The sequence below is a fragment of the Gopherus evgoodei genome, chromosome 3, assembly GCF_007399415.2.
Source record: "Gopherus evgoodei ecotype Sinaloan lineage chromosome 3, rGopEvg1_v1.p, whole genome shotgun sequence".
In the NCBI taxonomy this organism is placed as follows: Eukaryota; Metazoa; Chordata; order Testudines; family Testudinidae; genus Gopherus; species Gopherus evgoodei.
Genome location: NC_044324.1, coordinates 208,968,669 through 208,982,802, shown reverse-complemented (window position 1 = coordinate 208,982,802; position 14,134 = coordinate 208,968,669). Strand labels below are relative to the sequence as shown.

Sequence of the window (14,134 nt, the reverse complement as noted above, 5' to 3'; positions counted from 1 at the left end):
AGCACAATATTTATATTTCAATTGATTTATTTTACAATTATACAGTGAAAGGAAGCAATTTTTCAGTAACAGTGTGCTGCAACACTTTTGTATTTTTATGTCTGATTTTGTTAGCAAGACGTTTTAAAGGGAGGTGAGATTGGCAGGTAGGCAAGAGAAAGGGGGTACAGTAGTCTGAAAAGGTGGAGCTCCACTGTCTTAGGACAGAATCCACTAGGCCAGCCAATCTAACCATTTATAAACACAGTAGTGCCTAAAGGCTGGTTCAACCCCATTATGTTAGATACCAGACAAATGTCAAGCTACTTTAAAATTAGTGTCTTCCTCACCAGCCATGCTCCTTCCTCAGTTGCAGAACTTTGATCTCAAATTTTTACTCCAAAAACAAAAGCCTTGTTTTATTTATATTTTTGCAAGATCGGAAGGGAAGAGGACTTGATAATTCAGAGCACTGGGAACAGAGTACATGTCCTTCACCTCAAGATCATTGCTTCAGATACGGCACAGGAGTATGCAAGATTTGGCCCCTTTGCTTGTGAGTAGTTCCATTAAACTCAATGTGATTATTCATATAAGCAAAGTGACTCATGCATAAGTATTAGCTAGGCTCGCAGTGGCTGAAAATCATTATTCTATGGCTGTTTGGTGATTTACATGTAATGAGCTGGTGATCTCAGTCAGCTCTTAAAGGACAGCTGTTACTACCACAAAAGATACCATCACAATGAATACTAATTTGCATTCCTATTGGCAGTCTCAGCAGAGAAACCTAACTACTGAACAGTCATGGTGAATGGAGGATACTTTCACCCTCAGAACTGGTCCATCCAGAGCAGGGAAGAGTCAGGAGGGTTGGGTAGTTTTCACTGCTGCTGTCCAGAATGTATGCATATTGTGGAAAGATTTTGTATGTATTTTGTGGACCTCATGCCCCAACAGCTGTCAAATAGACCAAGTTCAAAACTGGAATATTTTTAAATGTAGTCTAGAAAAGACAAAGTTTCCTTTCCTAAGAGTTCTCTCCCCCTCCCCTTCTTTACATCTTCATCTCAATCATGGAAATGTTTGTCTCTTGCCGTGACAGGAAGAGAGAGTGAGATTTTCGTATGCAATGTTGTAGTAGATGTATTGGTCCCAGGATACTAAAGAGACAGGTAGCTGTTATTAGACTAACTTCTGAGAGAGGGAGAGGGAGAGGGAGAGAGAGAGAGCCAAAGACAGAGAGACAGAGAGAGAGAGAGAGAACACGAGAACGAATGAACGAACTTCTGTTGGTGTTGAGAAGTTAGTCTGATAAACTCTTACCTCACCCACTTTGTCCCCATAGATTATTGGTTATACTTCGGCTAAGGGACAGGGGAAGAGGTTATTTCCACATCTCTTCTGTTAATTAGACAATGCATACACTTAGGAATACTTCAAACCACGTAAGGACTAACATACTTATATCAAACCATATGTTGTGGGAACAAGCAATATATATGCAAGCAGCAAACATCCATGGAAACTTGCAACATCTTCACTGACTACGTTTATACTGAGAGAAGAATTTGGCTGTAATGTAAGTGATACAACAAATGCTTTTGAAGGGGAGCTGGCTGAAGGCTGCCAAATTTGACAATGCTTTTATTTGAAAACTCAGGTTTGTTGGGGAAAAAGCACAACCAAGTGTTGAGGTTTTTCTACCAGTTGTACTTTGATGTTGTTCTCAGCCACATGATTATCTCAGTATTTTCTGATCCAAAGGGACCATGTACACATTAGTCTTTCCTGTGACTGCTATTATAAGTCTATAGATCCCGGTTGGGATTTTTTGGTTTATTCTGATACCAGAGGGAGAACTGATTGGTACACAGCACCTTGAGAAGTAAATTAATGAAGTCTACTGAACTACTAACTTAAAACTCAGCTTTCCAACATGCAAATTGAACTGGCAGCATCTTAATGGTTAACGTGCAGGGAAAAAATGGTGAGTTCAATAAGCCCAAGCAGAGATTCATTAAATACTCTGCTGTGAGCTAAAAATACTAGAATAAAAGTCTCTTTGTAGTAAATTACCATCATTTTCTAAACACAGAGCTAGCATTATGGGCTGTTAGCAACTGTAATTCATGCCAGACCAGGCTTTTCTAAAATACTGCGATTAAAGAACCACCACACACACAATATATTCATTGACAGAGGTTTCTTTTAAAAAAAATAAATAAACAAACATGCGGATTCAGAAGCAAAAGCAGAATATTTTAACTGATGTCACTCAGCATTGCAATATTTTCCTCTTCATGTTCTACCTACAAGCTCTAAATCTTTATTTCTACCCACTAAAAAGATGAAACAAAGCCCACAGACCCTACAATTGACAAGCACCATAAATTCCGTGCAATGTTAATTCTGTATCTGGAAACCATGCAGCCCTTACATATTCCACTCCTCTCATTCATTTAGAATAGGACAACAGGCCAGTCAATCAGTTCGGGTATCCTGGTTTATTTACAAGCAGCAAACCCAGTTAAATTGAAACTGAACTGGTGAATTATACACTTACCAGTCCGATTCTGTTCTGTCACAATGGTGACAATTACATGGAAATCAATGGAGTTTCATTAGTGTAAAATAAATGAGACCGCAATCTTGCTCAAATTAATATATTACTTTTTAGTAAACAAAATTACTCAGTCCCAAAATACAAAGGGTCTTCTAATACAAAGGGAATTCCATGTTCAGTGATGTGGTTGCATGACTAAAAACCCCCATAATCAGGACCCAAATTTGCAAACAAAACACTTACACACGTGCTTAACTTTAAATTCATGGACAGTCCCATTGACTTTGTGCATACGAGTAGTGATGTTAAAGTTTATAGGATCAGGACTCCACATTTTCCCGGTAGTTCTTATGAAGGAGTCCAATATAGTGTTTGCCCTCATGTCCTCATCCCTAATCACTGAAGCAGCAGTCCTATTTTCTGGATTTAAAAATGACTGGCTATTACTCTCCTGTCCATGTACCTGGATTAAGATTCCAAATGAGTTTTTTCCCTATGCTACCACGGGTCTTTTTTCAGCAGAAAGACATTTTTTAATGTGAAATCTAGGAGGAAGAGAGGCAGAGAAAGTAGTAAGCAGGCCTAGTGAGACGAAAAATTTAATTCCCTGCAGACTACCTGCCTTCCTGGTTGACAGAAAAAGCCCATCAGTCTATTTGCTAGATCCAATGAGTGGTTTGGAGAGGAGGGAGGGTGTGCGTAGTATAACTTTCTATTACACACACACCAAAGGACTGGATCATGCGACTGAGATTGTCAGCATATATTTATTGTAGAAGGCACAACGCCACTTATGATACCATGCATTCATTTAAAAAAAAATTAATTCCAGTTTGACAGACTTATCTTTTCATCTGATGCTTTGCTTCATGAAGATGACAGTTTGTTTTATATCACAAACCTGATCATGAAAGTTAATAAAGTTACTCCTGATCTATACTGCTGTAAGTGACAGAAGAATCAGGCCCCTAGACTACAAAGCTCCTTGAGGCAGCAATGTCTGTAAAGCACAATGCCCATCGGGGATGGTATAAAGGGGATTGTATTAGGTAGTCAGGGAGTACCATTGGGGATTGTGTTGGATAATAGGGAGTAAAGATGGGGGTGTTAAGTGTGAAGTGACATCACTGGTAGCATTATTTTACTGTTCTGAAGGAAGAATAATTTCATTCTTCTCTCTATGGAAATGTTAATTTTCTTTTTAATACCTAACATAGCTCCAAAGTTCGGTGTACACCTTTTAAAGTCAGTGATAGTTTTTTTCTTCAAATAGTTAATCCCCTTTCTCAAAGTCTGTGCTACATATTCCCTTCCCCTCGAGGCACTAAAAAAGCTTAACCATCCATTGTACACACAGGAGAGATTTCAGTTTTAGTTTCAAATATTTTAATATTAGTAACCTAAAAAAACCACCAATAAAAAACCACAAGGCCAAACTTAGGCAGCGTGTAGTCCTTCTTACAGAGGTCACCAAACATAACATGATATTAGCAAGACATGACAGTTTCTATGCCCTGAGACTCTTTACTACAATCTCATTTATTAGAGTAGCAAACCTAAAATAATCTTTGGTAAAACAGATTTATTAGTCAATTGTACCATAGTTTCAAGGCTAACAAAAGGTCAAACCACAAACAAAGGCTCCAAACCTCCAAACACAAAGACAAGTGGCTTTACACATAAGAGTAAACTTATTGTCTTGGTCTTGATCAGAACATCTGACTTTCTCCAGTTTAAGCGTTAATTTCCGTAGAGTTGACAAATCTGTGCCATAGCCCCACAATTTGTATAAATGCTAATCAGTGTCTTTGGGTACATCTACATTGCGCTAAGAGACCCATGGCATGGGTTAGAGGACTTAGACTTGCAGGGCTCAGGCTGCAGGGTTAAAAATTGCTGTGTAGACATTAGGGCTCTGAGACCTTTCCCCGTTGGAGCTGCAGGCTGTTTTATTGCAGTGCAGATATTCCCTCTGAGGCTTCAGGAACCACAGCATAAAGAACAAAACATCTTTGTCTGATGAACAAGACAAACATTTTAGCAGATGTGAATTACAAACTAGTTTTAAAAAAAATCTGCACCTTGTTTATGAGATATATAAGTCAAAATATCATTTCTCTTCAAAAGATGGTTAAGCACACTGGGTCAGATTCTGCTCACAATCATATCAGCATTACTCTGCATTTACACTGAGATCAGAACCTGATCAACTATGTGAACACTACACTCAGGAGGAAAAAAGTTACATAATAGTCCCTGCAATATTTAAAAAAATCCAGCATATTTTTGTTATGAAAAGTAACAGCTGATCCTCCTCTGAGGAAACCATGATGTCCTCCCACAGATAAGTGATGTAATTCAGAGACATTGTGTGGGAAGCTGAGAACATTATCTTTTAGCACATGATGGCTATTTTAAAGCTGTAATTTTGATATTGCCATCTAACCTCATTAATTAGGAAAAGTCTTAGCCACTCGCAAGGTGGAATATTCACATGCAGTTTACCCCATCTTTCCCATGCCCATTAGATAAGACCATGTCTACATCACCACTTTTGTTGGTACACCTCTACCCCGCTATAACGTGACCTGATATAACACAGGTCTGCGTATAGCGCAGTAGCAGCAGGGCTTCGGTGGTGCTTTAAAGGGTCCAGGGCTCCAGCTGCTGCAGGAAGCCCTGGGCCCTTTAAATCACTACTAGAGCCCTCCCATCGCTACCCCGGGGCTGTGGCAGTGGAGCTCGGGCAGCGCTTTAAAGGGTCCAGGGCTATTGTAGGGAGCCTCAGGCCCTTTAAATCCTGCTGAAGCCCTGCTGCCACCACCAGGGCTTGCTGGCAATTTACAGGGCCTGGGATCCCCACAGTGGCTGGAGCCCTTTAAATCACTGCTGGAGCCCCGCTGCCGCTACCCCAGGGCTGTGGCAGTGGGGCTCCACCAGTGATTTAAAAGGCCTGGGGTTCCCTGCAGCGGCTGGAGCCTGGAGCTCTTTAAATCACTGCCAGAGACCTGCCGCCCCTACCCCGATATAATGGGGTTTCAGCTATAATGCAGTAGAGATTTTTGGCCCCCCACAACTGCGTTATAGCGGGGTAGAGGTGTATAACTTTTTTCACACCCGAGTGACACAAACAGCCCCCTGAGCAACACAAGTTACACTGACAGAAGTGCCGCTGTGGAAAAGTGCTATGTCAGTGGGAGAGCTGTGCTGCTGTAAGGTTGCTAGTGTAGACACGGCCTAAGTCTCAAGATAAAATGATGACAAACCACACCACCTTTCCACAAAGCCCACAAGTTGGCTATGGAGCTTTTTCTGCAACCAAATACTGCAAACCTTATTCAGTCGGATTACTCACAAGAGTAAAAATTACTCATGAATGACTTGTGAAGGTAAAGAGCATGGGATCAGGTTCTCAACTTGCAGCTTTCTGCATCAGTCCTTGGTTGCACTTGTAATGTAATCTAGTTCATACAATTTCAAAAAAAATGGGAAGCTCTCTCCTTTGCACCAGTTACCCAACAGACTTAATTGAACTTGTGAAACTGAGACAAATCTATGATCCCTTATGAATGTTTTAAATAAAAACATATCAGGTGGCATGCTTATAAAGATATTAACATATCCTTACCCTAGGCAGAAAGCTAACAGCTAAAAAGTAGAGCTTTTCCATTTGCACAAACTAACAGTTAGGGACTGGTTCTCCAAGAGGTAAAGCCCAGGAAGAACTCCATACTGTGCAGGATAGTGCCTTTTATAGCCACCTTTGAGTCTTCTGCGGTGAGGCAAGAGAAAAACACCCAAGAAATTCAAGTATATCACCTGAAAAAATTCTTCAGTTTGTGTGTCATTGACAGAAGCCTCTCTTCCTGTACACAATAGTTTTGGCCATGTTTATTAAAACACTTGCCAAAAATACAGATGTATACATTTTTATTTTTTAAGGACCTTTTATCAAAGTATTTGCATATTGCATGGAGATTCCAGTGTTTTTGTGACTGAACACACTGGGGGGAAGGGATATCCTACCATATAATGCACCTTTAGCTAAAATAGATAAAGACAGATCCTGCCCCACTACAAAACCACCTCTGAAAGCTTGTTCTGCAGATTTGGACCAGAAAGCTTTGATTTTTGACAAGCTTTCTGACATTTAACAAGGCAACATAAGATTGTTTAGACAACAGATGTTCTAATAGCAATAGGACATATTCAGAGCACCTTTAATATGAATTTAAACTGTTGGTTAGACTAATGCACAGGATAAAGCAGCTAAATAATCAGACTTTGGTAAGAGACTGCAGTTTGTAGTCATTTGATTAGACACACTGACTGCTTCAATCACATCTCATTCCTAAGTTGTAGATCAAGATGCCCCCAAATCATCTTAAGCTATTTTCAAAACACAAGACATGCAGTGTATAACCTTCACTTCGAAAGCCGCTCCTTATTTTGGGTGGGAGAGAAGCCTACAAACACCACATTGCCTGTTATCTCAGATTCCCTCAAATCAATTAGAACAAGAAACGTTACATAAAATGCTTTGAATTTTTCTCCAGCTACTTACAGAAGGAAACTCACTTGTTAATCTTGTTTAAAAAATATAAATAAATAAATAAATCAACACATGCCTATTGAGTCCAACAAGACAGAGAAACATGATATTGAAACAAAAGACATGACTACATCCAGGCACTTACCAGTACCTCTTTATTCTTCCTGTATTTCCACACCGTATACAAGGGGAACACGGGGGTGAAAAAAGCCAGGCTTTTTAAAATAAAGATGAAATCCACAGAGTTCAAGAGTATCCTTCAAACCGCAGCAACTTGTAGACTCTGACTGCCTCTGCTGTGTGTTCGGTTACTTAAGCACTTGGTAATGCCTGCTGACTGAAACCGGGGCTGGCTCAGAGCTACGCAATCTAGGGAAACACTCCACTGCCAACACATCATTGGCTGAAATCAGAGCTCACATCTCACTTACCCCTCTACAAAATTAACTGGTGGCCCCAAAAGGAAGAAAAGGAAGAAGGTGGTATAGAATAAATTTTAAACACAAGCCTGAACCCTAGCAATTCTTCTGTATTGGCACCTCAGAGACTGTTCTATTTCTTGTCAGTCTTACATAACTGTATCGATACAGACTACAGCGTGGGGTTTTGTTTTTTTAAATTAGTACTTATTAACCAAATTAGCTTTCCTCACTTCCCACATCTAAAACAATTCCCTAATATTACCTACTAAGATAGCAACAATGGAAACTCCTCAGGGTACATCTACATCAGAATCATGGCAGCTGTGCCACTGTGGTTTAGATGCTACTGCTAGGGAAGGAGTTAGGCAGTAGCTAGGTCGACAGACGAAATCTTTTGTCTATCTAGTGGTGTCTACTCTGGGCTTAGGCCGTCTCAATTACAACACACAGGGCCTGAAACTTTTCATAGCCCTCAGCAATGTAGTTAAGTTGACCTAATTTTGCAGTGTAGACCAGTCTGTAGGCATTGACAATCCTGTTTCTAGATAAATTTGGACCTTTACCTGCTCTAAACACACCTATAGATGCCACTTGTGTCTATCCACTTTCGGACACCAGACATCGCCAGCCAGCTGCTTCTTACGGACTCACTCCCATTGTATGTCAGGCCAGGTTCTGATCTCATCTCTTAGGGTTTGTCTACACCACGCAGATTTTAGTGACAAGGCTGTGTCAGCCTCGTCGCTAAAAAAGTCAGCGTGTGTAAATGCTCTTTGTCGTCACTTTTGTCAACAAAATACTTCCAGCCTGGTGAGCGTCATTAGCTTTGTCAGCAGGAGAGTGCTCCTGACTACAAAGCTGGATTCACGTGGCCACTTGCGAAGGCAAAATTTGTCTTTTGTGGGTGTAGGGGGGGAGCTTTTTTAAGTACTTGTGAAGCAACTCCTGTTGACTCAATGGACTTGATTCATTATTGTCTTACATCTCAAGTGATTATTAACATCTGAGCAAAGTAAGTGCAAAGTGGGTGTAAGACACTGCCAACCAAATCAGAATGGTAGCCTCTACCATTCAACACTCACTTGGCTGTCGCTTTGCCCATGTGTAAATGACTAGACATGGTGCAAAGTTGGGGGAAGATTCAGACCCAATGAGTTAGACCAGATTTGCACTAGGGTAATAGAGATCAGACTTTGGCCCAACATCTCTTAACTGTTTGGGAAAAAACAGTCCAACTTTCTTCCCTGATCAAATGAATATAATCTTTCACTGATGGTTATAAATCTGTCTGCCTCTGGCAGGAGGAGACATGGGTGAAAAAATCCAATTCCATTTTCAACTGATCTCACAGGTTCATTACTATCCTCAGAAGTTGTATACAATGTTTGTGCGTGATTTAGTTAAAAAACCAAAATAGCATCAGGACTGCTTCTAGTGTGCATGCTGCTACATGGTACAAAGGCACCTTATAATGATACAGCTTAAACGCACCTTTATATTGATGTAATTTCATGTACATTAACGAGTTGTACAGCTTTAACAGTATCAGTTTCAAAATGATATAGTTAAAGCAGTACAACACCTGTGTTTAGACCACCGCTTTGATTATTTTGGCACTCATGAAAGCAGGGCCATTTGCAGCACTGCTTAGTTGGAGCCAAGCATAGCGCAATTCTGTTGCGCAACTCCACTCCCCACAGATAATACCAGCCCTCACTTTTCACACTCCTGCCCTGTTTATATTTTGAACCTTTCCCTGAGCAGAGATGCTGCTAACTGGGCCAGAATCTGTGAATTGTTTGCGATGTGGACAATGGAGAATCTTCCCACAAGATCTCTCTGCCATTCTGTGGAGTGGATCCTAACTGCAGAGGAAGGGTCTTACCTGGACACTGAATAGTTCTCTCAGATATACACCCTTGCTGTTCTGACTCCATCGCTTTGTCACCTGGCTCAGGCTGAATTATTTATTTATTTTTTTTTAAATTTGCTTTTGTGATTTGTGTGACCAATTCAGAATAGGAGCTTTCATTTTATGAGTAGCAAGTTTCTAGCCATCACGGTCGGAAGAAAACCTTGACTATCTGAACCAAGGGCAAACCAATACAGTTATCTCCCCTCGTGTGCAGACAGCAGGAAAACAATAGTTCCAAGAGATATGAACTCTACTTATCCCACCATTAATCTCATTGAGATATTAACTCTAAAATCCAATGATAAACTATTTCACTGCTGAGCATGTTAGCAGATGGATGGACAAGGAGTGGAACAAAGCCTCAGGGGCAGGAATTGAGAGTTGCTGCAGATAAGGAAATGGAGAAGGAAGGTGGGTGGGGGAGATGTTAGAGGAATGAGAATGGAGAAGGAAATGAGAGAAAGGGCAGAATTTGCACTGGCCTGAAGGAGAACACGTTCACATTGAGTGATACTGAGTGCGACAATAAGGTACAGAAATAACCATACATGACTGAAGTTTAGGATGTGATTTTCCACAGCTCCGTGCACTTACCCTGTATGCACTGAAGTCAATGGTAAGACTCCCATTGAAGCCAATGATTGTAGTCTTGCAGAGTTAGGCCAACACTTAGTCAGAACTTCTTAAAGTCTCACCTTTAATTGCTACATAAAAGTCCTGCTCCACCCTTGCTCTTTGTGCACTCCTCCCAGCGACACCAGTGGAGGTGCCTCTGTAGATCAAAGCTAGTGTTTCATCCTAAGTTATACCCCACCCACAGAGCATAGCTAAAAATGGAGTACGGCCTTCTCCGCTGAATGTGTTTGATACTTCTGTCTTAGAAACATCCACGGCTGTTTTGGCACCCTCAAAGAGCTCAGATGGTCTGACTGCTCATGGGGTAGGCACCCTGGAGATTCTCCTTACCAAAAAACTACAGTGAGAGAGAAAGTGTATTTCCAGTAGGAGCCAGATATCCCACCACTCAGTCTCCCACTTTAGATACTAATGTATGAACTATCAGTTCACTACATGAACCACTCACCAACCACATACCCTCCTCCAATTCACTCTCCTTTTATGAGATGGCTACAAATATACATCTCCCCCCAGTATGTAAACCAAAGAACCGTTCTCCTCAATCCCACCTTCGGCAACAGGCAACATTTCTCCAATAACCTTCTACATATAATCCAAAACATCACCCACCCTTTTTGTACAGACTATCAGCATACTTACTCATTCACCCTCCACATGCAAGTGCAGGACCCATTTATCCATATAAACTCCAGATATATACCATGATCTTGACTGCACATTGCAGGCCACAGAGTGCCCAGTTCTCTACAAAAGGCAAATGTGTTTCTATTGCTACTAGCTATCCATATGTAGATTACATCCTATATAACTGGGTCACAGTGTGGAGAGGTCTGAATGCAGAGCTAAAACTGTTGTCCACGTTTCTTTGAATATTTACATATTTAATTGTCTACCATTCATATATTTTTAAGGCGGTTCTAACACTGTGTGCATGTACACACATAGAAGTATGTCTTAAGCAACGCCTCCAGAGAGCAATAAAAATGGACTTCTTAACAGAGGTGGCTTTCGATAAAGTATTTGTCTCTCGAGGCAGGACATTACTTAACAAGGACGGTCTCTAGTACAGCATCCACTGTGTCTATATAATGCGCAATTATTTAACTAGTGAAGACTAAACTGCATATTGAAGTTACCACGTTAACAGACCACCATTCCATGGCAACCCATTGACTCCAACAGATTACAAACAGCACTGTACCTATGTTTTAAATGTTTCCCTCAATTATTTATCTTCTCCCTTTCTATTAAGGGTTAGAGAAGAACTACTGTGCCTCTGATTCTGTAATCTCATTTGTCCTTTACTTCTATTGCCTTATGGGCAACAGACTTATATGTACCACATGTATAGAAAAATGACATTATTTCCCACTCTTCTAATCTGATTTGGATAAGAAGTTTGATACCTATAGGAATTTATAGACCACTGAATTCTAGAGGATGTGGCAACCACTTGTTCACCTATACACAATGTCTAGTCATATCTAAACATAAGAAAAAAAATATTAAAAAGTTACCAAACAGTAGCAAGAAAATCTTAACAGAGGATTCTAACCCTAAATTATATTATATACTCAGGACAAAAATCCAGTCGTTTTCAGATGCATATTGAGACTCAGTAATGTAGAGTTGGTTCCCACTCCCCTAATGCTTTAGTGCAGTCAAGCTTAAACAATTCAAATTTTTGAATATTTTCAAACTTTTCTGCAGTAACAGCCACTTAGAATGAAAAATGAGCACAACAAATACTGCCTACATAGGGTGCAAATCTTCTAGCATCAAATAGCTATGAGAATGGAATCCAGTTCTGAAAACTAAATACGAATTTTTCTTGTTTAAATCAGTTACATACAACTTTTTGTGCACTTTCACAACTGAATTTAGGGTTTCAAGTGGGAATTGACAATCCATGTTTTTCTTATACTGTGAACTTTTACTCAGAGATGCCAAGTGAAGTGACCAGCTACTCAAATGACACACAGGGCCCCAATTATACCAGGCCATATCCCAGCTAGGATCTCATGCATCCAACAATGATTCCCTGCGCAATTCATCCTCCAGGCCATCAGTGGTGCAGTGATGTTGGCCAAATAGACAGCTGATTCTCTTGCTGCTCCCCCTGTTCACTTGCAGCCAGAACCCAAGAGGCAGCAACCAAGTGAGGAGACAGCACTGGCCCCACTCAGGATCCCCCTTCACCCATATACAGATCAGACACCAGTCCTCCATCTCCAATTACAGTCAATGCTAGAAAAAAAAAATTCATGGTTACCTTCCACATGCAATTCAAGCCACCAAACCACTAAGGCACAAATCTAGACTTATCCCAGAAGTGTATGGGACAGCTGATAAAAAACACCCAAACATTCCATGACCAGATATTCCAGGTTCCCCACTGACCATCCATGGAGACCAGGCCCCTGTGTTTGTGTAGTTGGTGGGAAGGCCTCTCCAGATGCTTTCCTGTTTTCAAAGGTTTGTTTACCCGTTACTGACTGAAGAGTACTCATTTCATTTACAGTGGAATAATGTAATCAACAAAAAAGTGAGTATTTTTTGTTCCAACAAAATTACGTTTTTTCTTTTTTAAATAATCATGTTCTCAAAATCCACTAATCTCATTGCTGTCTTCATGGATATGTGGGTGGGAAGAGCAAGTCAGAAAATGCTTACTGCAGAATGTTAAGATGGAGGGACATTTTAGGCAACAGTACACTATGATGTTCAAGTCCACTGTATTAGAGCACTCTTTTCCTAATGAGCCCAAATGAGGACCAAATTCTGCTCCCATTACCCATGTAAATATAAAGCATTACACTGCATAAATCCAAAATGAAAACAGAATTTGGCCCTTAGTATTTTCAAACAGCCATTTAACATCAGGATTTTTCTCTTTGAAAAATAATGTAAGTCCCTACTCAGTCCATTGAACTCACTGGGAGTTTCGCCTTAGTGAAGATTTCAAGATTTGACCTAGACGCCAGTAAATTTTAAGAACTCTGAGCTTGAATTCAGTTCTTTTCATGAGAACAGCTGATCATGTTGCAAATGTAGTCCCAGTGAAGAACCTAACGCAAACAGGTTTGCCCAAATGCTTCCTCCACCTCACTTTGGCCCTCAGAATAAAAAAAAAAGTGTTGCAGTCATCAAATAAATACCTTTTTCAAACATCTAATACATGACACTTCACACCACCATAGGTTACAAATTATGTTACCCATAGAAAGTTTTCAGGTGTGGCACTAGTGAATAGTTAAACTTGGAAGAATTTGATTTTTAAATTGGTAAATATTGGTCAGCATCAATTTCACCATACACACAAACTGCAAAAATATTTCCATCTATAATAATAATAATAATCAATATACACAGATAGAAAAATATGGCTTGAGAACGGAGTTTGATTTAAGGATATTTACTTAATATTGTTTGACATGTGATGTTGACATTTTGTATTAACGGTTATAAAGCTTTAACATTTTTAATCTTAGTGTCTACTGTTTTTAAATAATTGTAGTTTGACACCCCCTACCACCATAATTTTACACAACTGTGAAAGTTTACATAGATAAAAATAGAAAAAAATGCTTAAACTATAAATCCATATTATCCATCAAAATTATAAAAAATAAAAACCAAATTCTTATCTTATTCTGTCACGCCTAAGGATAGTTCACTAGGCTATTGGTCCACTGAGACATGATTTAAGTCACAAGGTGGCTAAATCTGACAGCCCTGATGGATATCCACTTGTATCACAAAAAAAATGAGGCCAAGGCATATTACAGATTAGGCGTGCAGTTTATCAGCAGAGATGCGTGATGAAGTTTGTAGAGCACTTGTCAACACTACATCTGGCCCAGTGATGTTAAAATATTGGTAGCACAACGGATTGCTGCCACTATTTCCCTCTTTGCTGGTGATAGAGCTCAGTGTCCTAGGGAGACTTTTGCTGGGGGAAGGGGGTTGCCAATGACTGGGAAATCTATACATTCCCCTCACCAAGGACCAGACAAAACCACTAGGCAAACATTAAGGTGCTCTGACAGACACGATTACAT

The 14,134-nt window shown here is 40.1% G+C and overlaps 1 protein-coding gene across 2 annotated transcripts in view; it reads right to left on the bottom strand.

Moving 5' to 3' along the window:
* PELI1 (pellino E3 ubiquitin protein ligase 1) overlaps nt 1–14,134 on the bottom strand; it is a 58,423-nt gene that overhangs the window by 21,008 nt on the left and 23,281 nt on the right. The window contains exon 1 of one of the 2 annotated variants that reach the window (XM_030557910.1): nt 7,243–7,367. The exons of the other annotated variant lie outside the window; for it this stretch is intronic. The gene's annotated coding sequence lies outside the window, so the exon portion shown is untranslated. Of the gene's footprint in view, nt 1–7,242; nt 7,368–14,134 lie in introns of those variants that run through there. 2 annotated transcript variants of the gene reach the window in all.